At 43.4% G+C, this 26924-nt stretch overlaps 1 protein-coding gene across 20 annotated transcripts in view; it reads right to left on the reverse strand.

Annotated features, from left to right (window-relative positions):
• ATXN1 (ataxin 1) overlaps positions 1–26924 on the reverse strand; it is a 291336-nt gene that overhangs the window by 182843 nt on the left and 81569 nt on the right. Inside the window, exon 4 of one of the 20 annotated variants that reach the window (XR_016348853.1) lies at positions 4625–5669. The exons of 17 other annotated variants lie outside the window; for them this stretch is intronic. The gene's annotated coding sequence lies outside the window, so the exon portion shown is untranslated. Of the gene's footprint in view, positions 1–4624; positions 5670–8487; positions 8985–14798; positions 16555–26924 lie in introns of those variants that run through there. 2 more of the 20 variants (XR_016348852.1, XR_016348854.1) reach the window with 2 other exon arrangements.

Genomic DNA, 26924 nt, shown 5'->3' on the forward strand with positions numbered 1-26924 from the left:
CCAGAATGTAAAAAGCTCTGCCAGACCTCAATCAACAAACAACTACTAAGGGCTAGTATTGACCCCATCCTCCTGTTGCACCCTCACAAACTGACAGAAAAACAAGGTATGACTTGGTAACAGAAAACCTCCTTGCTATAATATGACTTCTTCACTGGAAATGCAATATTTTAAAATGTAAGTGTGTGGGACTTAAAAATCAGAGGCAGCGATATCCACTGAAAAGTGTGGATACGTATTACAGGAGTCTGCACATCTGGCTCTGCAAAGCAACTATCTAGCTCTATAGCGGTCATGCAAAACATAGCACACATTAACACAGTCCACACTCACTGGATTCCATACATTGCATCAATGTAAGATCCAATGAGTTGCTACTAATGGTGATATCACACTGCTGTTTCTGTTTTGTCACACTGTTAAAGTGCTAACTCAGGCTTCAGGGCCAGAGCTGGGCTCCAGGATGAGTCAACCATATACCTTTGTGCATGGTGCCCCCTTTCTCCTAGTGTCACCTGTAAACATGAAGGATTGGAATCATTATAATAGCAGGAGTGGGATTTAAAAGGTTTTTGAGGGTAGGCATTGAGTAGTAGGAATTGGAGCAGGAAGCTCTGCTCTGCTGGATAAAGGCCACTAAATCTAGGCTATGTCTACACTATGGAAAAACTTTACACTATGGAGGGAACACGTCTGCTTTTCCGATTTTTTTTTTTTTTTTTTTTGGAAGAGCAGACACGTTCTTTCGGAAGTCCTGTATTCCTCATTTTATGAGAAATGAGGGCTCTTCCAAAAGAGGAGGTTTTTCCAACATTAGGCCTAATGTAGATAGGCCAAATTTCAAAAAAGTCTCTTCCGAAAAAAGAATCAGAAAAAGGTATGCAAATTGCGAACCGCAATTTGCATACTTTTTCTGTGGGAAAAAACAAAACAGCAGTGTAGATATAGCCTTACTGACATAGAGGCAAAACACATGGGAGAAAACGGTCAGAATTCACAATGGACGCACGAAGTTAAGGTTCCATTGCTTCTATGCTAGTGTGACTAAGGGAGACATGGGTTAAAATGCATTCATAGGGTTCCCTATCCCAGGAATAAGCACATTGATTCTTGTGCTAATTAACTGGTTCTGCTGACTGTCACCTTTTGAATGAATAAAATTCTATCAAATTTACAAAAAAGTCATAGTGGTTTGCATATCACTGAATGGAGAAGATTAACGCCTCATGATACTAAGAGATTTTATTGCAAATGCAGGAGAAGTTACCTTTGGGGTGACATATAAAATGACTTTCAACTCCTAATAGTCTAAAAGGAATTCAAATTCAATAGTTCAGGTTTTCTCTCTCTGTAACTCACACACGAGACTTCTAATCATGCTTAGTTTTTACATTGCACATCTCATTAACAGACCTCAACTCTTGTTCTGTCACACTCAGACGACTGGCACAAAGAATCCCTTTCCATCAGGCGCAGAGGTTTGGACTTGACCTATAAGTATGAGGTCTCTTCCAGCACAAGTGTGATGGAAAGACTGCCCTAAAATAATCTTGTACATCAGAAGTGAAGTCCTACCCTAGCGGCAGGCATCTGTGACTGAAGTTCACACTGAGATTAAAGGCTTTCACACTGTCTTGGGTAGGAAGCATCACAAAACTGTACCATCCCAGGAAAAACCCTGGAGAGACTGGCCCAGAGGTATGCACAGTCTCTCCCAGTGCCGCTCCTTGCACTCAGAGGAGTGAGCAGTTTGCTCAGTTAGGTTTAACCTACAGCCAGATTCAGGGGCCATACTGTAACTCTCTGGAAAGAGCTGTTTGAACTACAGGAAGGAATCGTACATTATTGTAAGTTCCCTGCATGAATATTTGAGGGCATGACAAACTGAGTGGTATGAAGGGAAGTGACTTGTGCTAGGCCATGCAGTGAGTCAGTGACAGAACTAGGAATAAAACTAGGACTCCTAGCTCAGCGGTTCCCAACCGCTGGGCTGTGGACCAGCTGGGCCACAGTGGCTCTGAGGGCTAGGATGTACCACCCAGTGCCTCCTGTCCTGTCACGGCTGGTGGGAGAGGCATGTCCTGACCCGCCTCTCAGTCAACTAGCACCAGGCAGGGCCAGGGTCTCCTCTCCCCCCGCCCCCGGCAGAAAATCAGGTTTGCTGTGTGACAGGAGGGTTGTGTGGAACCTGGCATGGAGCCTTAGAGCAGCTGTGACCCAGGAAACAGCCCTCAGCTGGGGGCTGAGAGGCAGCACAGGGCTAGGTGAGGGTTGCAGGGCAGGCACTGTGGGCTCCGGGAATGGAGCTAGTAATGGGAGGCTCTGGGAATGGGGGGCTCTAAGAGGCGAGGACTGGCACTGGGGAGCTCTGGGGGTGAAGCTAATATGAGGGGGCTCTGGGGACAGTACTGGGGAGCTCTAAGGAGTGTGGGGCTCTAAGAGGTGGGGGCTGACACTGGAAGGGACTGGAGATGGGGCTAATATTAGGGACTGGGAGCTGGCAGTGGGGAGCGCTCAGGGGGGTTGGGTGCAGTGGGACTCTGGACACAGGAGGCTGGCACGGGGGGGGTCTGGCGATGGTGGGCTCTAAAGGGGGCTGACACTCTGGTGTTTGGGATGGGGGGCTGACACTGGGAGGCTCTGAGGACAGGAGGATGCCACTGGGGGGGTTGGGTGCAGGGGACTTCAGGATCAGTGTCTGGCGCTGGAGGTAGTGGAGGGGTGGGGGGCTCTAGGGGTTAGAGCTTGCACTGAGGGACTCTAGGGACCGGGGCTTTTTATACCACAGACTGGCAAACCCTTTCACAAACTTTTGGTGGACCGGTAACATTTTATTTGTATATTTGCACATTCATTCATAATTACGCATTATAATTAATATTCACATTTACAAATAAAATGTTACCGGTCCACCAAAAGTTTGTGAATGGGTTTGCCAGTCCACGGTATAAAGGCTGGGAACTACTGTCCTAAATGACGGTCCTAAGCCCTATCTACTGGACTGCCCTTGTTTTTCTATTAGAAGCAAGTGAATTGTACTTCAACTATATGCGGCGAAAGAACAATGAAGTAATATATACAGACAGTGAAAACTAAAAGAGAAAGAACATCTTCACCATTTGCATTAAAACCTCTTTCAAATATAGCTGCCATTTTAATAGAGAGTTAATGCTGCAGTCACATGTCAGTAAATGAATTTCTTTTGGTAACTGCGGCTATAATTTTAGCTGCTGTTCGCATTGCTTCCATCCTGTTAGCTTCACAGTTGCCAAAAGCTGTAATACTTTCAACTACAGGGCCACGATTTCAGATAAAAATGTCTACTGATGGCTGGCTTTTTTCCAACACTTTCATATTAAATAGAAAACACCTTCAGACAGGATCATTTTTGCTGCGTGGAGTGAAGCTATCAAGAGTATTTCAATGTACGGTCATGGCTTACCCCCTACGTTCCTCTTCCATGACTTGGCATTTTGTCCGTCCCTAAGTCAAAACACTCAAGATGCAATAAGTGCTCTGCACAGGACTAGGAGGCAACTTTCTTTTTGTGGCTCCAAGTCTCTTAAGGCTAATGCAGTGTAACTTATTTCTGTGGTTCATCAGCCATTCCCCTATTTCATCTAGTCAAAGATAGTCTTTCATTTTTATCGATCACACCCTGCATCTGCATGCGGTCACTGTTTATCATACCAACCAGCTATCAAGAAAAATTGGCTGTGTTAATATAACATGTTCATACCGGGAACCAATATTCCGTCTAAAATTTTCCGTCCATATGTGGAATAAACTTTGTTGCATGCACCAAGATAGGTGCAGATGTGCACCACTAGAAGAAACACATGCTGCTGGCTGTGGGCACTCTGCTAATCAGCTGGGTAGCACCTGAATCTCTCCTGGGTGGCTGCCCAACCACTCAGTTTACAAGGAACACTGCTGGGAGCCTATCTTGGATGAGGACACATTGTACTTTTCATATGTACTTTCATTATGATGAAGCAGCAAATGCACTGAGAGCCAATTCATCCCCACAGAAGTAAAGTTTCAGGCAGAGCAAAAATGGGAAACCTAAGAAATTTGGGTGCTGACCAACTGCAGTTCTTCTGGGTTAACAAAAACAAGAATCCTATTGAGTCAAAATTCTAGGGCAATAAAAACAACTTAGAATATCTCTTATTTCACCGAAACAAAAAACAGGACTATGTAGCACGTTAAAGACTAACAAGATGGCTTATTAGGTGATGAGCTTTCGTGGGCCAGACCCACTTCCTCAGATCAAATAGTGGAAGAAAAGTGTGGAAGAAAATTTGATCTGCAGAAGTGGGTCTGGCCCACGAAAGCTCATCACCTAATAAGCCATCTTGTTAGTCTTTAATGTGCTACATAGTCCTGCTTTTTGTTTCAGCTAGACCAGACTAACACGGCTACATTTCTATTCTTATTTTACCTAATTTCTGCTCAGTTTCAAATGAAAGCAATTCCTTGGTTTTGTATTGACAATTCATACACCGATTTTTCATACTTCATTCTGATTTAAATATTGTTTTTACACTTCAGTTGATAGTATTTTGCTTTTTCAGTTCATTAGAAAAATCAACAAACAGCACATGAATCTAATCAATAGGTAGAACTGGAAGGATTAGATTTTTAATCAGTCAAGATAGGTAAATGTCAATTTCACTTCACCCACACAGACTCACCAAAAAATATTTCCATCGATAAACAGAAATGTACTGCTAGGCAAAGCAAGAAAAATGCTGCTTGAGAGCTTAGATTTAATTTAGATTAGAGTTTGATTTAAGGATATTTACAGCGTATATTTTCACTTTATCTTGACACGAGAGGAGACGCCCTTCATCATATGGCACTCTGCCAAGCTTTGGGAGAGATATCTGGTTCATCTTCTTTGAGTGGATGGTTCGTACTCTTTTGGTTCTTCCCCTTGAGACCAGAAGATGAACCAAGATGACAGCTTCATGGTACAACTTGAAAGAGTAAAAGACTCACAAGGGGCTTGATCCTACATAGTGCTAAGCACTCTCCTTCTCCACTTTGAAATCAGTGATGGTGAAAGTCGCAGCTCTCTGAGGCAAGGACTGTCACTTATCATATGTCTACAGACCTTGACACAATGGGTCCCAACCTGGCAATGGCCTTTACGCACAATATAAATATATAATAATAACTAGAGAATAAATAATTGCTTGAGTAGTTCAGCAATAAAAACAGATGGGACATAAAATGCATTAAAATAAAGCATAGTAAACTCAAATACAAACTGCTTTTAATTTATAATCTCATCCCCAAAGAAGCTAACTACAAATACCATTATACATAACTGCATCAAAATAAGTTTTATAAATATTTAATTCTAAATAATTCCAATATTTGTGTGTCTATTATTTTTACCATTATCAGAGTAAAATTAAACATGGTTAGCCAGGTATCATAGAGGGCTTGGATCTGCTCTCCTTGAAATCAATTGCTCTTAGTCTCCCTGGAAGTAGAATTGGGCCTATACTGCTGCATTCATTAATACAGCTCCATAAATGTCAGATTTGTATTTTATTAGTGAAAGCCACATTTTATAAATTAACAATAAAAGCATTTTGTATGTGTAGTCTTTGACCTCCTGTTGTGTCTTGGAATTCCTGAAGGTCAAATCAAATAGTCTATGAAAAGAAAAAAAATGTGTTGTAATACTCTTTCAGAGTATCTGCAATAAGACAACAATAGACAGCTGATTTCTTGCATGACTTTGAGGCCAACTACAAATGCTAAGACCACAGCTAATTAACTCTGACCGTGCAAAGGAATGCAACTTGTTCAATACTGTATCTACATTAGTTAACTCTTTTGTGATTCAATTCCAAGAGTACACATTTGTTCTATTTCCTCCCATTCCTCTATTCTAGATTCCCTTTGTGACTGTTTATCAATGGTAAAATTGAGGGAGGGATTTCCAGCTGCGAGACCCAAAAATCCCAGGAGGCTCAAACTGATCTGCTCACTCATGCAGCAAAAAGAATTTTAGCACAAGAAGAAATGAAAATACACAAAAGAAAAGGCCATGACCTAAAATTATTTTATTATCAGAATATTAAACTGCTTTCTATTCTGCAATATGTTTCTTCTCTCAGACCACAAGAATTCACTAGATTAAACAGAGTATTTTGCATGTAAAGCATTTGTATTAAAGGGAATTATGAGTTTTAGGCACATTTTTAAAACGAGTTAAAATTGTACCAGACACTATACTGCCTGTAATTCCCCCCTCTTCTAACTTTTTTAAGTTTACATTCACAATTCCCTACTTAAAAATGCTTTTCACTCCACTGCTAGAAGACCCAAACACCACAAGGAAGTAGTGAAACAGAGTAGATAGAGTTCTGTCAACGCACTGAGGCTACAGCACAATCACATGTCTACATCTGTGTATGCAATTCCTACAACTGTGCATGCTATTTTGGTGCCTAATTTTCAGGGGTAAATTTAAATGACACTTTTGAAAATGTGGCCCTATGCACTAAATTTTTTTTTAATGTACAGAATTAATGGCCTCACAACGTCTCTAAGTTATAACATATATTTGGTTTATCTTTTTTAAAAAATGAAATGTCTCTAACATAAAATGACTTCATTTTCATTTTTAAAGGAGAATACATTTATTCATCTACTACATTATCCTTTCAAGAAAATTATCATACTTGACTGTAAGTACTTAATGAGGCACTAATTAGTACTTTTAGTTTCTTCCATTTGAAACTCCATTGAGAAATGAGGTCAGAAACCTGGTTTAAATATATGAGATGCTTCTCTAAATCTGAAGGAAAAACTTTCCAAATGTGATATACATTTGTTATCATTTTCCCAAAAAGGACAATCCTTACCAAAATGCAAAAGATAACTCAAAAATAAATCTCAATTAGAAATGATTCTCAATTGCAAGCAAACAGCAGCGATCTCAACATAAAAATCTGCAAAGCAAGTTGGTCTAGCAAGGACTCTATTCACTTCAAAAGTCTCAGAGGGATAGCCATGTTAGTCTGCAACTTTAAAAACAATGAGAAGTCCTGTGGCACCTTAGAGACTAACAAAAATATCAAGCTCATCTGAAGAAGCGGGTTTTGCACACCAAAGCTCACAATACTATAATGTATATTTGTTAGTCTCTTCACTTTAACTTGTGAATGGATCTAAATGTTTCCTTGCCTTTCATTTAACAGTACACAGACTACCCTTTCCTCTACAGTTAAGTGTCTCACTTTTAGATATGCAGCGTCCCAAAGCTTTATCTGAAGGGATGGTCGAACTGTGGGTTTATTTGTAAAACAGCTTACACCTGCGTTTCTCAAACTATGGGTCCCAACCCTCCAGGGGGGTTGTGAACAACTTAGAGAGGGGTCACGGTATCACAAAGTTTGAGAAGCCCTGGCTTACACAGGGTCTCACTTCCATCAATTGCAATAGTACACTGAAAGTGCAGCTCCACCTTTCTTCTAAACAGAGATCCTAACAGAGCCATCTATGATGGCTTCCTGCTAGCCATTACAGCTCTCGCTGTTCTTTGCAAGGGGAATAGATGGTACACAAATTAGAGGTTGTAAACAACTCCAACAGCAAGGGAATTCACTTAGAACTTGTAAATGAATTTCAACATGTTAAAAGAAAATAAAAGAAAAAGCATATTTTAGTTTGCCAAATTACTACCTCCACAATGTTCTCAGGAAAGTTATGCACCAGTCACCCAAGAACCTCATTGTTGTATCTGCTCCACGCTATGTACTGATCGCAATTATTTAGAAACTGCTCTGTCAGGGGTGGGAACATTTCCTTTTCGCACTGACTCTTACAAATTCAAAAGACACATGACCTGCAGACATAGCACAGAGGACACATTTTAAAAGTTACAAGAGGTGGGACAAGTGCTGTTTTAAACACATACAATTGGAATTTTTTAAAGGAAAAATGTATTTTAATCCCACATCTAAAAGTGCTTGAGTAATAGTCCCAAAGTGAGGGAACAAATCTTGAGAGAAAGACTCTGGGCAGCAAGCACTATTGTGCTGCATAATGTAACTAGAATCATCCTGTAGTGTTAGATTCACAGCGGTTCTCAGATGTTTTGTATTTGCAATGTCTTTCACACAGCAAGCCTCTGTCTGTGACCCTTCTTATAGATTAAAACAGGTACATTTAATTTAATTTAATTTAATTTAATTTAATTTAAATTGAACTGAGGCTCAGGATATCAGTGCCAGGTCAGCTCACAACACTCAGGCTGTGTCCAGACTCAGGGTTTTTTTCGGGAAAAGTAGCCTTTTTCCGAAAAAACTTCACCTGCGTCTAGACTGCAGCCGCGTTCTTTCGAAATTAAATCGAAAGAACGCGGCTTTTCTATCGACGGCGGTAAACCTCATTTCACGAGGAAGAACGCCTTCTTTCGAAAGTGCTTCTTTCGAAAGAAGGCGTTCTTGAATGTAAATAGGGCTTCTTTGAAAGAGAGCATCCAGACTCACTGGGTGCTTTCTTTCAAAAAAGCGGCTTGCTCTTTCGAAAGTTCCGCGTGCAGTCTAGACGCTCTCTTTCGAAAGAGGCTTGCAGTCTAGACATAGCCTCAGGTAATAACCTCATGACCCTCTGATGGGTTATGACCCCCAGTTTGAGAACCCCTGAGGAATCTGCAGCCTTAGCTAGTCAGTAGAAATGGAAGAAGCTAGGGACAATGGTCTGAGATAGTTCAACTCTGAACCCTAAAGGGACATGGGGAAAGTTAAAAAAGGTGGGGGGAGGGAGGGGGAAGTGACTATTTCCACACAGGAAATAAAGAAAAAGAGAGATCTGATTAATGATGGTTCCTTATTGCTTCCCTACCTGTATAACTATGCAGTGCAACCTCCACACAACTTGGCAGCTTCTAAGAGATGTGTGCATGCATTCAACCCTGTGTCTTGTTTATTGTCATATTTTTACTCAGATGTCAGCGTCTAAGTTTTGAGTGAAGAAAATGACAAGTAAGCATTACCACCACACTATCACACTCCCTTTGTGGATAAACACAGAACTTTCATTTATAGCACTGCTCTCAGTTCATCAATGTAAAAGCAAAAGTATTCCATCTTAACCCTGCCACCTCTCTCCACCCCACACACACAACAACTAAATACAAAGTATTCGGGGCATCCACAATATTTGTTATTTTCATTGTCAATGCAATTCCTGCAAATTTAGCAGTGTAGAAGATGTCAAATTAATTCGTATTACAAGACAGAAAGAGAACACAGTGCATAAGGTCATTAGATACCATTTGAAATGGCATAATATTACATGCACTTAGGAGATAACATAACCAAGCAGATTATGTACAAATCACTTCCAGTCATCAATCACCTTCATAGCTGTAGGCCCAGTGCAGTAAATATTTATTTCAGCTGTCGCTAAAACAAAAGCATCAAACAAAGCACTGATGCTAACAAGTATGAAATATTACAAATTCTTTCACCATATCTGAAAAAAGAGAGACAGGGAGCCCCCAAAACGCTGTATGATATCAATGACCTAATAATATTAATGTTCTTATATCGCAATATATTTATATATTTAAAAAGCATATTTTATCCAAAGAAGGCAGAAGGGTAGGAGAGGAATGAAAAAAAAAAAAGATGGGAGGATAAGAAAGAGAAAAAGAAATCAAAGAAGGGGAGAATGTTAGTTAAGAAACTAATAAAAGTGTTTTATATCCATTGTAATTACTGCTGGTAATCATTTGTGTTTGTCTCATTTGTGTACTCCAGTCTTTTATTTTGCAATTAATTTGCTCCTTTACGTAGTTTCCAGAAAGGCTTGGTTAGTAGCCTTAAAAACAGTTCTCTGGGTACATCTACATAGGGACAAATGTCCAGTACCTGGCTGACCTGAGTCAGGTGACTCAAGCTAGGTCTACACTACAGATTTTTTGCACAAAAACTCACGGAGTGTCCACACCTCAGGCGCCTTTTTACACAAGTAAAATTAAAGAACAGAGGGGTTTTTCCAGTGTAGGTATTCCTTCTACGAGGAATAACTCCTTTTTGCACAAGAGCTCTTTCACAAAAAGGTGTGTGTGGATGGGCAAGAGGGGTTTTTTGCGCAAGAAGAAGGAAGAGGAAAAAGCTGTCCATAGCAATCACAGCTTACAGTCTGGATGCTCTCTTGCACAAAAGTGCATTGCTTTTTTGATGCGCTTTTGCACTGTGGACATTCTCTTGCGCAAGAAGTTTCTACAGAAGATCTCTTCTGCAAAAAGCTTCTTGAGCAAGAAGCCTATAGTCTAGACGTAGCCTCAGGCATGTAGGGCTCTGGGGCTAAATACTGCAGTGTAGACATCTGGGCTTTGGATGGAGCTTTGGGGCCCCCAGTCCACATTCTCACAAGGTCCCAGAGCTTGAACGCCAACATGAGCCTAAATGTCTACACTGCAATTTTTCAGCGCTGGAGCCTGACCTTCACAAGCCTGAGTCCACTGACCTGGGCCAGCCACAGGTGTTTTCATCCCCATGTAGCATTAGTAAGAGATACATTCTGCCCTCTCTACATCCACGGAACACCACTTTTTCAGTGCAGCAATATCGCTAAAATAGACTCCAGAGCAGATGAAGAATTGGGGGTAGAGTGTAGCTCTTATATTTTTAACTCTTTATACGGTAGTATTGGGAATGCGCAGTAGAGGGAGTGCAAAAGTGGACACTACACACATGGGGGGGAGTAATGAGAACTGGATGGTCAATTTTTGCTAACAGTTTTCTGGATGATTCTGCATCTGTGCCTTGAGCCTCAGATAGCAAAGCAAACTTTTAGAAGGAATTTTCTAATTTCTGTTCACTCACATTCTTACCCAGCCTTACCACTGTATATTATCTTATGGCAGAACTTTGTTACTTTGCATTAATGACAAAGATACCCATTCAAGAAAATTGATGAATTACCACCTTATATTAATTAGTGAATACACACAACAGAAAAAAGCACTACAAAACCTATTTTAATTGGAATTTCAATTATTTATGCTAATACCTCATGATGTACTACTAAAAGTGCTGAAGTATACTGCGTACAAATATTTAAAAGTCTCAGCTTCCAATTCAGGAAATCATGTCTGTTCAGAACTGCATTTAAGCATCTGCTTAATATAAACATCTCCTTGATTTCAACAGTATTTAAATTGCTTGAGTTGGAGTGGACTATAAAGCATATGCATTTGTGCTTTCCTAAACTGAGCCTTCAGAACTGGCAAAGCACACTGCGGTACCTACCTGTTTAATCTACACTAAGAAGGGAAGAAGGATTATACACTGTAAAGATGAGCAATGTTGTACTGAAGACATTTAAATTCCAATCTATTTAATGTAAGATTCACATGACAGTACATAATACCTAGACTTTTTAAACATGACAAGCAAAATTAGTTCACAACAGAACTATGCATCATTGCTCTCTAATCACAACACATTCTATGCACGTATCTTTCATGTACTATAAAGCGCTGTCCATAAGCAGGAACACCGTAACATGATAGGCTCCTGAGTAGCATCCACAGAAAAAGTCAACAAAACCTCACTACCTCATCACTTCAGTATACATGTCATTCCCTGATACTTCAGGTGGCTGATAACTGCTGCCAAGAATCCTAGCAACTGAGCTGTTTTATTCAGAATTCAAAATTTCAAAAAGGACCCAGGAGAAGAAAATATAATGATGTTTGTCTGGTTGCAACATTAAATCAAAATTTGTTTTTCTATCAAGGATACTTTACAGCATAAATCTTTTAGATTTAATACTAAAAAAGGAAAGTGTAGATGTTAACCAAAGTGATATTATACAGGTTTTACTAATTATATATAAAATCAAGCATACACACAATATAATTACCCTAGAGGTCTTCCGCCTGAGGGAAAAAAAATGAAGGACCTAATTCTTCATGGTGTTACTCCAACTTGACATTGATGTAACTGCTGGAATCAAGGGTGTTACCAGGGTTACCCTGTTCCCCAGCAATTTACAATCATACTTCGGTTTACCTTGTGCATACCATGTGCACTCATTAAACATATTTAGTGTGACATGACAAACCTCAGCAGCACAGGGCATGCAGTAAAAACGGGTGAACTCTTTGTCCGCTAAAGTTAATGAGCGTTTCACAATTGACTTCAATGAGGCCAGCACATCAGGTGATGTCCACAGAGGTGTGGCTCTGCATGTCAGCAGGGCACTGAAAAAGTTAAACGTTTTTCAATTATTTATAAATTCCACCCTCGTCCCTTATTCTGTTACTTCCTTTTTAATCTTCTGTATGTTCCCTCTATTCTCCTGCTTGTGTTGTCTCCCCTTTTCTCCCACCCATGATCCACTGCTGTGTGTTATCAGCCCCAGTCCCTCTGTCACTCTCCCAACTGCACCTGCGGCACTACGCTCTGCTTTGGATGCTGGTAGTCAAATGAAATTTACTGCACTCCTGCTTTTTAAAGCTTTGTGAAGCAGGTTTTTTGTCAATTACACTAGACTGCCAACACCAGGAGCAAAGCACCAAAGCTGGAAAGTTCTAAGAACAGACCAAGAGCTACAGAGCTGGGGAAAGGAATACAACAAAACAAGGGAAGTGTCTTATCCCAAGGGATCTTGGGTGTCTAAAATCAACATGTCCTGAACAGTCTGCAGGGAGAAGGAGATCCAGGCCCTCAAGTTAATGAAAACTCTAGAGAAATTACATTGACATCATCAACCATGACAGCAAAGTTCCGCTGGTTTGTCACAAGAAGCTTTAGGTGGATTTTTTTTTACATAGGTCTTATTTTGTTATGAGTCTAGAAGGTTTCTATCTTATACAATTCTTTGTGAATTGAAGTACAGACATTAGTACCAACAATGATATTATGGAGGTGTCAGTAATGACTCCACAGTGAAGGTTAATTTGAAATTTGCAGTTTAAAGCAGAACTTCAAATCCTTCTCTCTCACACTTCGATGACTGAATCTCATCTCCAAATTTGAGCCAAGAGCTCTACACAGAAAAGTGCATTTCCAATGTCAATGTTTGGTAAGATATGTGCTACCTTTTGCAGAGAAAACATTGTAAAATGCTCTCTTTGCTATCATATTGCATAGTTTTCCTACACATTTCTTTAAACAGTCTCTATCCCAGGGGCTCCAAACTTCGCGCGCGCATTCTGAGCACGTCAGAGTTATTCCCCTCATTCATGATACCCTCCTTTGGCCAAGATTATCCAACACCACTGTTTATGTAGACAGGTAGTATCTCGGGTACTTATATGGCCCTGATTACTACAGTAACTGAATACCTCTTAATCACGGTGTATATCTTCACAAACATCCCTGTGAGGTAAGGAACATCCCTGTAGTCTCCATTTTACAGATAGGAAACTGAAGCACAAATGAGCAAGTCACTTAGCCTAAGGTGACATATGACGATTAGTGTAGAGCAAGGACATATACCAAGGTTCCCCAAACCCATTAGCTACTTGTGTTTTGGCAGGCTTCCCTGTCAAATAAAGCCAACTAAAAACATATTGGAAAAATCACATTAATTTTTCACTAGCTTTAATTTTTATTTAGTTTTTTTCACCGGCTCTGTCGCGGACTAACTTGCTTTTGAGTGAGACTTGAAAGCAGAGGATGTATAGGCGAGGCTCTGGGGTGGAAGAGGAAGCTGTAGAGCCATGGTCACCAACCGGTAGGTCGCGATCTACCAGTCGATCTCAGTGGCTCTAAGAGTTGATCTTGAGCCCTCTCTGAACTGCACGCCTGCGCAGTACATTTACATTTGATTTCTTCATTTGAGCAGCAGCTACTCAGCGAGCAACAACACAGGTGAGTAGCTGCGAGGAATGGTGGAAGCTGGGAGGTCTGGACGGCTGAAACACCCTGGCCAGCTAGCTGCCGCTTTCAGCTGAAAGAGGCTGCCCCACACTCCAGCTGATCGGTAGTAAATTTCATTTGACTACCAGCATCCAAAGCAGAGCGTAGTGCCTCAGGTGCAGTTGGAAGAGTGACAGAGGGACTGGGGCTGATAACACACAGCAGTGGATCATGGGTGGGAGAAAAGGGGAGACAACACAAGCAGGAGAGTTTTTCAGGACCTTGGCCGAGCGCCATGGCTGCCAGGCCACCTGGCCATGGCGCTCAGCCAGGGTGCCCCACACTCCATGTGGGCAGGTGCAGAGGAGAAGCCGCTCGATCAGCTGGAGCGTGGCTCAGCCTCCTCCGGGCTGAAAACCACAGCAAGCTGGCCAGGCAGCTGCTTCTCCTCGCTCCAGCCCAGCTGCCCTGTGCTCAGCCCCCTCTCGGGCTGGAGCAAAGAGAATCTGCTTCTCTTCACTCCAGCCTGGCTGCCCTGCGCTGAGCCCGGGAAGCTTGCTCCAGCACAGCTGGATGTAGGTGCAGCAGCCCTGGGCTGAGCGCAGGGCAGCCGGGCTGGAGCGAGAAGAAGTGGCTTCTCTTTGCTTCAGCCAGAGGGGGAGTGGGGGTGGGGAGCTGAATATAGGGCAGCCGGGCTGGAGCAAAGAGAAGCAGCTTCTCCTCGCTCCAGCCCGGCTGCTCTGCGGTCAGCCCGGAGGGAGCACAGGATGGAGGCTTCCCTCCGTGGCTGGTGTAGGGGACACCCTGCTCCCGAACCTTGTTCCCTCTCCCCTGCCCAAAACCTGTCCCCCCGCCCTCCTGGCCCAATGTTCCCTCTCCCTTGCCCCGCTGCAGAAACCTGCCCCCCGCCACTCTGCCCCCTCTGGAGAAACCAGTTCCCTCTGGCACCGACCCCTATGGCAGAAATCTGTCCCTCTGCCTTCCCCACTACAGAAACCTGTCCCCCTGCTCCACTCTGCAGAACCCTGTCCCCTGCTGCAGAAACCTGTCCTTCTGGCACCCTGCCCCCTCTCTCCTGCCCCCACTGGCACCCTGTTCCCTGCCCCAGAACCCACTAGCACCTCTCTCCAGTACTGTGCCCCCTGCTCCCGAATGACTTTTCTATGGGTCAGAGACCCCTGACTCAAGGCAGGTTCCCTGCCATTCTCAGAAATAAAGACAATGCAGAAACTTTTTGTGTTTGACATAGTATTTTATTTAAAAATGAAGCCTGGCCAACAAGCCCCCAATTGGGGTCAAGCCCCCATCTGGCCACAACCATTCCTGCATTCCCCGTTCCCCAGACCCTAGATCTGAGCCTATCAAACACTGGAACCCCCTGCCCTGAGCTTTTCACATACCCCAACCCAAATTCCTGCACCCTCACATCCACAAGCCTGTGGCTTGCTTAGTGCCCCAACATTGCCTGGCCTGGAGCCCCCTCCCCGAGCCAGCGTCCCCTTCTCCACCTCCTCCTGCATCCAGATTTCCTCCCAAAGCTTGCATCTCTCACCCCTTCCCACACCCAAATCCCTCATTCCCACCCCGGAGCCCACACATCCTGTCTCAACCCAGCAAGAGTACGGCTAGACTGCAGGAGTTTTTCAGGATTCCAGGGATATCCCTGAAAAACTCTTCTGCATCCAGGGTTGCGTTTGTTCTTCCACTTTTTTTTAGTAGAAGAGCAAACATGTTCTTTCGGTCACCCCTATATTCCTCTTTCCACGAGAAATGAAGGGGCTTCCAAAAGAAGGGTTTTTTTTCTGACATTTGGTCCAGTCTCTAGACAGGCCAAATGTTGGAAAAACCTCTTCCTACAGAAGACTTTTTTTTTAAAGCAGTAGTACAAGGATTGGGGATAGCAAGTGACGGAGAGGAGGAGAATAGAGAGGGCAGGGCTTCAAGGAAGGGGCAGGGCTTCAAGGAAGGGGCGGGGCTTCAAGGAAGGGGCGGGGTGGTAGATCTTGGCTTGGTCTGTCGTTTAAAAAGTGATCTTGGGTGTAAAAAGGTTGGAGACCACTGCTCTAGAGGCTCTAGAAAAGGCATGGGGGGGGGGGGGTTGAGCAGGCCTCCAAGGGAGACAGAACTTTCTAATGGGGGGTACGCACGAGGTGGATGTAGTCAACCATTTCAGTGCCAAGGTTTCAGCTGATCAAGAGCTCCACTCAGAGCTGCTGATTCAAAGCAATGGGAAGACATGACAGCAGTGTGATCAGGGAGCTCGTGATTCGCCGACTACTTTAGCCCTTGCCCCAAGGATTTTAAGTGTTTAGATAATATGACCCCATGTTAGGTTACCAAAATAAACAAGCCACCCTTCAGCAGTTGATCCACAAACTTAATTTTGCTCTACAGTTACAAGGAACTATATGGTTTAAATGTATGAATGTGGTCCAATGCACGCATGAGCTACCTGCTATGATGTTAAAAATGGAAAGAGTTGCACAAAGAAGAGGAGAGGGGAAGAGACAATTCTAAGAAACCTTTGGCTCAGCCATTATTATGCATCAGGTTTTTGGAGCACAGAACAGAATGCTGTCAAGACAAAAATGACAGGATTATTTCCTAATCTCTCAGTGATGTCAATTCTTTCACAAGCTACATTAAGTGCTGAAAAAATAGCAAACTACTAAGAATGACTTTTCCAGTTCTGATTTTGGAGAAAGATCTAAAAAAAAAAAAAAAAAAAAAAAAAAAAGACAATTAAAATGAAACTCCTGCATGTGTGTATATATTTAAAAAAGGATAGAGCAGGTTGAACCTCTCTAATCCAGAAACATCTGTTGTCCAGAATGATTTTAGTTAGCCAAATGTCCACTTTTCATGGGTGTGGCCAGGTTTCCCATGGTCCCACAAAGTCTGTTAACAGCCACCAGTCCTGGCTCTCCATGTTCTGTGCTGTTATTTAGCTCTAATTTACCCCTAAATGTCCTCTAACAGCATAGTGAGCAGTGGAAGTGGTGGTCATACTAGACAATATTGACCTCTCATGGTCCAGAAAATTCTCTCATTGGGGACCGGTCAGGTCCTGAGGGTTCCGGACTAGAGAGGTTCAACTTGTAGTACTATTAGCAGTCTTGTGCCAACTATGAGTCAGGCTTTCAACCAAAAGTGTCACACATGGAATCCAAGTGCAGCTCTGTGCATATATAACAAACCTACTGTACTGTGTGATGCTTTTCCCTATGTAGTAAAGGAGTCACACAAAAAGAAAACCTAAGAAACAGACTGACACATAGTGGCAAATTAAACTTCTATAGCTGACACACTTTACTGTCCAATTAACTTTCGACAAGCAGACAGACCTTTCAACAATTTTATTTCTAAAAGCTTTAGAGTAACATGGCGCTAGCTAAGTACAACAGCAGAAATGGCTTACATAAAATTCTGAAAATAACACATTCACTCTAGCACGCCAACACACTATTTTTAATTGTGTCTCATTAACGATGTAATAGAAGAAGAATTATGCTCACTTCCACTCCCATTCCATCAATGCAGTGAGATAATAATGCTGCTGTGCCATACCAAAAGGAATACTTATGCTTTGTAATTTAAGTAATCTAATTGAAAGGCGGAATGCAGTGATTCATTCTTTCTTCTATCTGCAACTGTAATGTATTTTTTGCCTATTACAGGGCCCAAGCAGGTGCAGTACGGTGGTTAATGTAAAATGCAAGTAAAACAGACCTGGAAAATGGTGGGGGGGAGTCAGTTAAGGCCCTAAATCTTAAATTTAAAAATATTATTGCAAACCATGAGAACTTCACAAATTGCTTGCAACTGCAGTCCTGGAAGGTAATTTAAATCAAGTCAAGGCTGAGACTGTATTGGTGCAATGAATCATATCAGAAAAAGAAGAGTGAAATTATACACAAAAAAAGTTTGATCCTTTCTGTGTAGCACATTGTGTTTTACTTGAAACTTACCAGAAAGGAAAATAATTGTGTCCTTTTTTGGATTCTGAACTAATGCTGTACCGTCCAGAAATGAAATTACTAAAAATACACGAACAGTTACCCATTCACATCTCTAATGCCTAAGCATAAGAATTGGAACAGCAAAATGTGAATGTGTGATATTGGCATGCAGCCTCTTTATTTAAAAAATACAATAGTAAAAACATTCCATTTGAAAACAGTGTTACTACAGGACAAACCCTGGAACATGAGCATATGGGGCCTGGTCCAAAGCCCAATGAAGTCAGCAGATGTCTTCCATTGACCTCACTGGGGTTTGAATGAGGTCCATTCAGAGTAAATTGTGATGCCCACAAGAACCGCAGGGCTTAGGAACAGAATCTCCTCCCTCACCATCCTGGTGAGAAGCATAGTTGCAGAGTAAAACGGAAGTGGTGGGAAGGTGTGGCCAAAGCCCAACGGAGTCTCAACACACACAGTGTTTAGGTCTTGTGGCTCCAGGGACACTGTGGACCCTTTGGCCATGCCCTCACTACACCTACCTTCCTCCTTTGGTGGTGTCCTGAACACCACATAAAACAACATTCCTGCCACATAGATTTCTGATGCTTGGTACATTACCAGAGAGGAAATAGGCTGTTTCGTCTGTATCTGGGCTCTGTATGGCCTTGCAAATCCACTTAGGCTTTGAGCCATTACTCAAGTAAGTTTTCCAAATTATATTTTGCATTATAATCTAAACTCCTTTTATCCAACAATCTCTAAGTGCTTCAGAAAGAACAGTAAATATTATTCTGTTTTTAAAGATGGAGAAACTGGAAATGCACAGAGGGTAAAGAGGAAATGAAAAAATGACAGTCAGGTATCTCCCTACCACTCCTGCCTCTGAAAATCTCTCTTAAATGACTTGCCCAAGACTACAAAGCAAGTCAGTGGAAGAATGAAAGTACAGATCATTTCTTTCAATTCCAAATCCATAACTATAACCACTGTACCATTCTGCCTACTTTAATATATTTCAAGGCTTTAAACATCAGAATGGCTAAATGTTAAACATCAGAGCCACCTAAACACTGACTGATGTATAACCCAGCAATACCTCAGTTTTGTTTGCTATGCTCTGCCTCTTTAGAGGCTAGGTGCTGTTACACTGAACGACAGTAACAAGAAGGGCAATTTATACACACACATTTTTCAGTAGTGAGTATCAGCATGTGGTATAGCATGGGGTAGGAGCCATACCATATTCAAAAAAAGTCTTTCACTGACATGCATGGTCTAAAATTCTACAACCCCAGCTCATCCTTTGCAGCAGTAACATCTATTGCCTTCTTTTGTTTTTCCTACCACAGTTGGCCACAATACAAATACAGTAAACTTCCGATAATCCGGCACCTTTAGGACCCAGGGGGTGCCGGATTATCAGATATGCCAGACTATCAGAAGGGGGGGCTATGAGGGGCCTGAGGGGTGGGGGGATGCTACCCCAGACCCTCTCATAGCCCCCGCTTCCAATGGTCCAGCTCTGCCCCAGGAGTCCCTGATTCAGCCGCTGCTGGTCAGTTTCAGCAGCGGCTGAATCGGGTTGCCTGGGGCAGAGCAGCGGGAGTGCTGCCGGGTTGGTCGGGTAGCGCCGACCCTTGGCACCGCGAGACCAACCCATCAGCACCCCAGCTGCTCTTGGGGACGCCTGGGGCAAAGCAGCTGGGGTGCTGCCGGGTTGGTCCCGCAGCGCCGCTCCTCAGCGCGACTGGACCAACCCGGCAGCCCCCCAGCTTCTCTGCCCCAGGTGTCCCCAAGTCAGCTGCTGCTGAAACTGACCAGGGGCTGATTCCAGGAAGCCAGAGACACAGCTGCTCTGCCCTGGGCTTCCTGGAGTCAGCGGCTGGTCAGTTTCAGCAGTGGCTGAATCGGGACGCCTGGGACAGAGCAGCTGGGGCGCTGCTGGGTTGGTCTGGTAGCGTCAAACCTCGGCGCTGTGGGGACCAACCTGGCAGCAACCCAGCTGCTCTGTCCCAGGTGTACTCAAGTCAGATGCTGCTGAAACTGACCAGTAGCTGATTCCAGGAAGCCCGGGGAAGAGCAGCTCTGTCTCGGGCTTCCTGGAGTCAGCCGCTGGTCAATTTCAGCAGCAGCTGAATCGGGGAAGCTGAGGCAGAGCAGCTCCAACGGTCCGGCTGCCTGGAGCACTTCCGGGTTCCTGATGGTGCCGGACCATCAGGAGTGCCGGACCGTCAGATGCAGGACCATCGGAGTTTTACTGTACTCAAAACTTTGGGTGGCCAACAAACTGGCTTCTCACAGTCCTTTAGGTGTTCATGAAGTTATAAAGTCTCAGAGGGGTGTTAGTCTGTAACTTTAAAAACAACTTTTAAAAACAATGAGTAGACCTGTGATACTTTAGACACTACTGATCTTGAGTAGAGAGAAAAAGGGGTACTCTCAGGGTCTGTCTAGACTACATGGTTCCGTTGACGGAGCTATGTAAACTAGTTTACCCGGCATAGGCAAAGAAGCGGGGATTTAAATAATCCCCACTTAATTAAAATAAACATGGCTGCCGCACTGTGCCGACGATCAGCTGATCCAGCACAGCACGGCAGTCTAGACACGGATCTGTCAGCTGGGGAAGCCTTTGCGGACCGATCCCTTATGCCACGTGAAACAAGGTTTACAGGATCGGTCGGCAAAGGCTTCCCCAGGGGACCTGTTGCCTAGTAAGTTAGAGAGGGTACCTGAGTCAGAACAGTGCTGGGGAAATGCAGGTTAAGATGGTGAGTTCTGGCCAGGCAAACTCCCAGGCTGAGGCCTGAGGGGTACTAGAACTACGGGGAAGTAGTCAAGGCAAGAGAAGGTAGCAGGTCCACATACCCTTGCCAATAATGAGTAGTGATATTAAAATGCAGTTAATTGACTAGCCAAGTAGACAATGGAATTTCCATCGACGACTCAACCAGTAGATAGGCTCTTCCACATTCCTCCTTTGAAATGTACAAGAGCCCCAGCGGGGGCTCTTGTACATTTCAAAGGAGGAATGAGGAACTCTGCGTGCAGTCTGGTACCAGCAGGAAGTCCCACTGACTCCGGGCTGCATGTGGGTGCCTGCTTTGAAATGTATGAGAGTCCCCAGCAGGGGCTCTTGTGCATTTCAAAGCCATGGAGCCCGGGGCCAGCAGGGGGTGCCCCAACTGACCCCCAGGTTCTAGGGAAATGCCAAGCAGAGCCTGGGATCAGCTGGGGAATCCCCAGCTGACCCTCTAAAACACGGAGGCAGCGTTCTCAAGGGGCAGCGCTGCACACCTGAGCTGTGTGGCAGCTGCCACTTTGAAACGCCGCCTCCATGTTTCAAAGGGGCAGCCGTGAAGCCCAAGGTCAGCTGGGGACTCCCTAGCTGACCCCACGTTCTGGGGAAATGCCACTCGGAACCTGGGATTAGTTGGTGAGTTCCCAGCTGACCCTGGGCTCCACACTTCAGGGTTTTAAAGGGGCAGCGCTGCATAGCTGAGCCGTGGATCAGCTGAGCAGTGGCTGCCCCTTTGAAACGCCACCTTTGGGTTTCAAAGCAGCAGTGCCTCACAGCTGATCCCCAGCTCAGCTGTGTGGCACTGCCGTTTTGAAGTACCCCTTTCCCCTCCCCCTTTTGCTGCCTCTATCTCAGAGGCAGCGCGGAGAGGGGGGAATCGACAAGTCAACTAGCCGACTAGTCCTTAATATCCTTAATAATAAGTGGCCATTTCTGACTTCAGTTTGCCTCAGTCAGTGGCTAGATGATGACTGGCAGCAGGGGTCACAGAGGCAAGGTGAGTGATAGGGAGTTGGAGTTCTCTAGGAGCCGAGGACCCCTGAGTGTGGGAGCACTGCCACAGGGCAATAACGTGAGGGAAAGGGAGCCAGGGGCCAGTAGGCTCACGGGGCCTAACGAGTTGTGGAGATACTAACAGAGGAAGCAAGTTACTATGGGTGAGACACCGGCCAGCAGAGGGCACTCTAAGGCTGAAGAAGAGTTAATTCCCAGACTGGCCAGCAGGAGGAGCCGCACCAATGAGTGGTCAAACTATTAGAGATTTCAAACTATCCAGGTTTGAAAAAAAATTGTCCTGAGCTTTATGATATGTAATTATTTTATAATATTTTAATTCATCATTAAAATAAAAACTGCAACCCATTTTTCTAAACTATAGTCCAGAAGAACATTATTAAGAAGAGGCCAAATTCACTCTCATAAGAAGTTCTCAGTTCATTCATGCTTACAGGTGTCTCCTATCTTTAGACAAGTCACCATATAAATGCCAGGTTTCCTTTGCATAACTATGAATATCATCATAGCAAAATTATTTGTTACCAATGAAAATATGTCTCGGAGTAATCCATTCATTGGTTTATGGATCCAAAGTTCCACGGGAGTATAACAAATCCACAGAACATCCCTAAGTGCTGGATTTTAACCTCTGATGCAGCTGGCAGATGTGTAAAACCACAAGTATCCAGACATCTCCCTACAGACTATGCAACTACACATACTGAAGAGGCCTACAAAGGCAATGAGTATATATGGGACAAACAAGCAGGGGAAAAGTATGCAAAGATCCCCAACATATGCAGATGGGGAATCAAAGCCAAGACAGTATGATTCATAGATTCGAAGGCCAGAACGACAGCTGTGAACAGTTAGAATGACCTCCTGCATAACACAGTCTGGAGAACTGGAGGAGATGACTGGGTAGAGAGGAGGACTGTAGATTTATCAGGAATGGGGAAAACGTTTGGGAAAGGGGGAGCCTATAGAGGAAGGATGGGCTCCATCTCAACCAAAATGGAACCAGATTGCTGGCACTTAAAATTAAAAAGGCCGTAGAGCAGTTTTTTAAACAAAGGGCCGGGGGAAAGCCAACAGGTGCAGAGGATCAGACAGAGACATCTCTTAGGGGAGGGTATAGTAATAGAGATTCTGTGTCTTAGTAAAGAGGAGAGGATGGAAGATGATAAAATATGTGTGAGATCTGATGAGTAACAGTCAAATGAAAGAGTCCCATTCAATCACCTCATGTACTGGCATAAGCTAAAAAATGACATGTTTTAGAAGTGCACATATACATATGTATACAAAGTCTAAATAATAAACAGGTGAGGGGGACTGGCACTGTGTGTAAGAAAGGATAGAATCAAATGAAGTAAAAATCTTAAATGAAACAAATTGTACCATAGAATCTCTATGGATAATAAGAGCATAAGAACTGTCAGACTAAAGTTCCATCTAGCACAATATCTTGTCTGCCAACAGAGGCCAAGACCAGATGCCCCAGAGGGAGTGAACACAACAGGTAATCCTCATGTGATCTCTCTCCTGTCACCCGTTTATAGACAAACAGAGATAACATTCCTATCCATCCTGGCTAATAGCCATTGATGGACCTAACCTCCATGAATTTATCCAGCTCTTTTTTGAACCCTCTTAATGTCCTAGTCTTCACCACATCCTCTGGCAAGCAGTTCCACAGATTGATTGTGTGCTGAGTGAAGAAGAAAAACTTCCTTTTGTTTGTTTTAAACCTACTGCCTATTAATTTCATTCGGTGACTCCTAGTTCTTATATTGTGGGAATAAGTAAATAACTTTTCCTTATTCACTTTTTCCAAGCCAGTCATGATTTGATAGACCTCTATTATATCTCCCTTTAGTCTCCTCTTTTCTAAGCCAAGAAGTCCAAGACTTTTTAATCTCTCTTCATATGGGATCTGTTCCAAACCCCTAATCATTTTGGTTGCCCTTTTCTGAACCTTTTCCAATGCCAATATATCTTTTTTTGAGATGAGGTGACCATATCTGTATGCAGTATTCAAAATGTGGGCATACCATGGTTTTATATATAGGCAATAAGATATTTGTCTTATTCTCTATCCCTTTTTTAATGATTCCTAACATTCTATTTGCTTTTTTGACTGCTGCTGCACACTGAGTAGATGTTTTCAGAGAACTATCCACAATGACTCCAAGATCTCTCTCTTGAGTAGCTGACCCTAAATTAGTCCCCATGTATAATAATTCCATGCTCTAATAATAAGAATATAGCAGTAAGAATATATTACCAACCACCTGACCAGGACGGTCATAGTGACTGTGAAATGCTCAGGGAGACTGGAATCACTAGAAAAATAAAAAACTCAGTAATAAGGGGGGATTTCAGCTATCCACAAATTTAGTGGGTATGTGTCACCTCAGGATGAGATGCAGAGATAAAGTTTCTTGACACCTTAAATGACCACTTCTTGGAGCTGCAAGTCCTAGAATCCACAAGAGAAAAGGTAATTCTTGATATAGTCTTAAGTGGAGCACGGGATTTGGTCCAAGAGATGAATATAGCTGGACCACTTGGTAATAGTGACCATAACATAATTGGATTTAACATTCCTGTGCTGGGGCAAACATTACAGCAGCCCAATCCTGTAGCATTTAATTTCAGAAAGGGGGACTATACAAAAATGAGGAAATTAAACAAAAATTAAAAGGCATGGTGCCAAGAGTTAAATCCCTACAAGATGCATGGAAACTTTTTAAAGACACGATAGTAGAGACTCAACTTAAATGCATATCCCAAATTTTTAAAAAATCGTAAGAGAAACAAGAAAATGCCACCATGGATAAATAACAAAATAAAAGAAGCAATGGAAATCTGTGACAGAGTGTACCAACCCCACACTGGCCTGGGAGGGGTTAACCAGATCTGCTTGGCTGAGAGGGCCCCACCCCACAGCCCTGCTGGGCATGCTCCAACTGCAGGCCCAGTATAAAAGCCAGGAGAGCAGCTCAGTCAGGGCTGAGCACCGAAGGTATAGGAGCTCCTGCCAGAGCCCAGGAGCAGCCTCAGCTACTGCAGCCTCAGAAGCAGTCACAACAGCTGCAACCGTCACTGCAGCAGCAACAGCCGCAGCAGCAGCAGGAAGACACCACGGCAAAGGCTTGGCAGCAAGGACCGACTGGGGTGAACGAGTAGCCCAGAGAACGTAGGTGGGGAAGGCGCCAGCCATTGGATGGGGCAGGAAGTAGCCCAGGGCGGGGAGCCAGAAGTCCCCCATGAGCTCAGCGTGTTTCGGGCGGATTCCCCACTGAACTTGTGGTGCGACAGGCCCACCACTGATAGGGCCCTGGGCTGGGGCCTGAGGAGAGGGAGGGTTCGGGTCCCCCTACTCCATCCCATTGACCCCCAAAAGGGGGGGGTGCCTCAACTACTTCACTGACTTGGCCACTGGGCCACATTGCCTCACAGACTGGGGTCATTGCTGACTGAACCGCTGTACCTTATTGACGCTCTCTTTCGAAAGAGGCTTGTAGTCTAGACGTAGCCTTAGAGACTATCAAAAAATCACGAGCTTTCATGGGTAAAACTCACTTTATCAGAGGAGTTGGAGTGGAAATACAGAATCTAAGATACAACAACAAAAACAATTACCTGTCAATTGTAAGATCCTTGTTAATGAACTCTACTTAAAAGGTAAGAAACAAAGGGTGAAAATAATTGGTGAGTTTTCAGAATGGAGAGAGGCTACTAATTGTGTCACCCAGAGATCTACTGGGACCAATTCTATTCAACATATTCATAAATAATCTGGAGAAAGGAGTAATTAGTGAGGTGGCAAAATTTGCAGAGGATACAAAATTGCTCAAGATAGTACAGTCTACAGCAGACTACAAAGAGTTTCAAAAGGATTTCACAAAACTGGGTGAGTGGGCAACAAAATGAAAATGAAATTCAATGCTAATAATTTCAAAGTAATGCATATTGGAATATATAATTCCAACTATACAAATAAAATGATGGGGTCTAAATTAGCTGTTACTATTCAAGAGAGAGACCTTGGAGACACTGTTGGATAGTTCTCTGAAAACAACCATTCAATGTGCAGTGGCCGTTAAAAAAACAAACACAATATTGTGAATCATTAAGAAAGGGGTAGATTAAAAAAAAACAGAAAACAAAAAGGAGATGACTTAGGGTGTGTCTACGCAGCAAGGTTTAACTCGCAATAAACTATGCAAATTGAATAGCTTATTTCGAAATTGGGAGCATGTACACAGCACTTATTTTGAAATAGAGCACTCTTCCTCCGCCTTCCCTTACTCCTCGTACAATGAGGGTTAGAGGAGTTGGAGGAAGAAGTCCTCCAGCTTGACAGTATTTTGACATAACGCTAGTTATTTTGAAATAATGTTGCTGTGTAGACATACCTTAAGAGGGGATATGATTGAGGTCTATAAAATTATGACTGGTATGGAGAAAGTAAATAAGGTCCATCAATGGCTATTAGCCAGGATGGGTAGGAATGGTGTTCCCAGCCTCTGTTTGTCAGAAACTGGGAATGGGCCTCAGGAGATGGATCACTGGATGATTACCTGTTCCGTTCTCTCCCTCTGGGATATCTGGCATTGGTCACTGTCAGCAGACAGGATACTGGACTAGATGGACCTTTGGTCTGGCCCAGTATAGCCGTTATGTTCCACAAAATAATTCTTGATTGAACCAGAGTATCTCATTTTAAAAAATCCAATTTTGATTTAAAAATTGCCAGGGATGAAGAAGCCAATACAGTCCTTAGTAAATTATTACAATGGTTAATTACCCTTACAGTTTAAAAATTTGCATCTTATTTCCAATCTAGCTTCAACTTCCAGCCATTGGATTTTGTTACTCCTTTCTCTGCTAGAATGAAGAGCCCATTAACAACATTATGTTCCCCAAGTACTTATTTACAGATTGTGTTCAAGTCACCCCCTAACCCAGTGGTGGGCAACTTGCTGCCTATGGGCCACATGCAGTATATTGGGGTTCTTTATGTGGCCCACAAGACATTTTGTTTTCCATTGCCCATGCATTGGGTTGCCAAATCCCAATAGTTTCCATCCACGTAGTTTTTTTCCGTACTGGTATTACTAAAGTGACATGCACGTAAAGCAAGGGAACATGCGGTGAGGGGCGGGCTTACTGCACAGAACATTGGCTATAAAAGCCGTCCACTCCTGCATCCAGTCAAAGCACTGCTATGGCTCAATCGGCGCACCCTGTAAATTCCAGGTACTCAAGGAACAGCAAAACTTCCCTTTCTAGGAGACTGTGTTGGTTAGT

The sequence above is a fragment of the Pelodiscus sinensis genome, chromosome 2, assembly GCF_052426305.1.
Source record: "Pelodiscus sinensis isolate ZL-2025 chromosome 2, ASM5242630v1, whole genome shotgun sequence".
Classification (NCBI taxonomy): Eukaryota; Metazoa; Chordata; order Testudines; family Trionychidae; genus Pelodiscus; species Pelodiscus sinensis.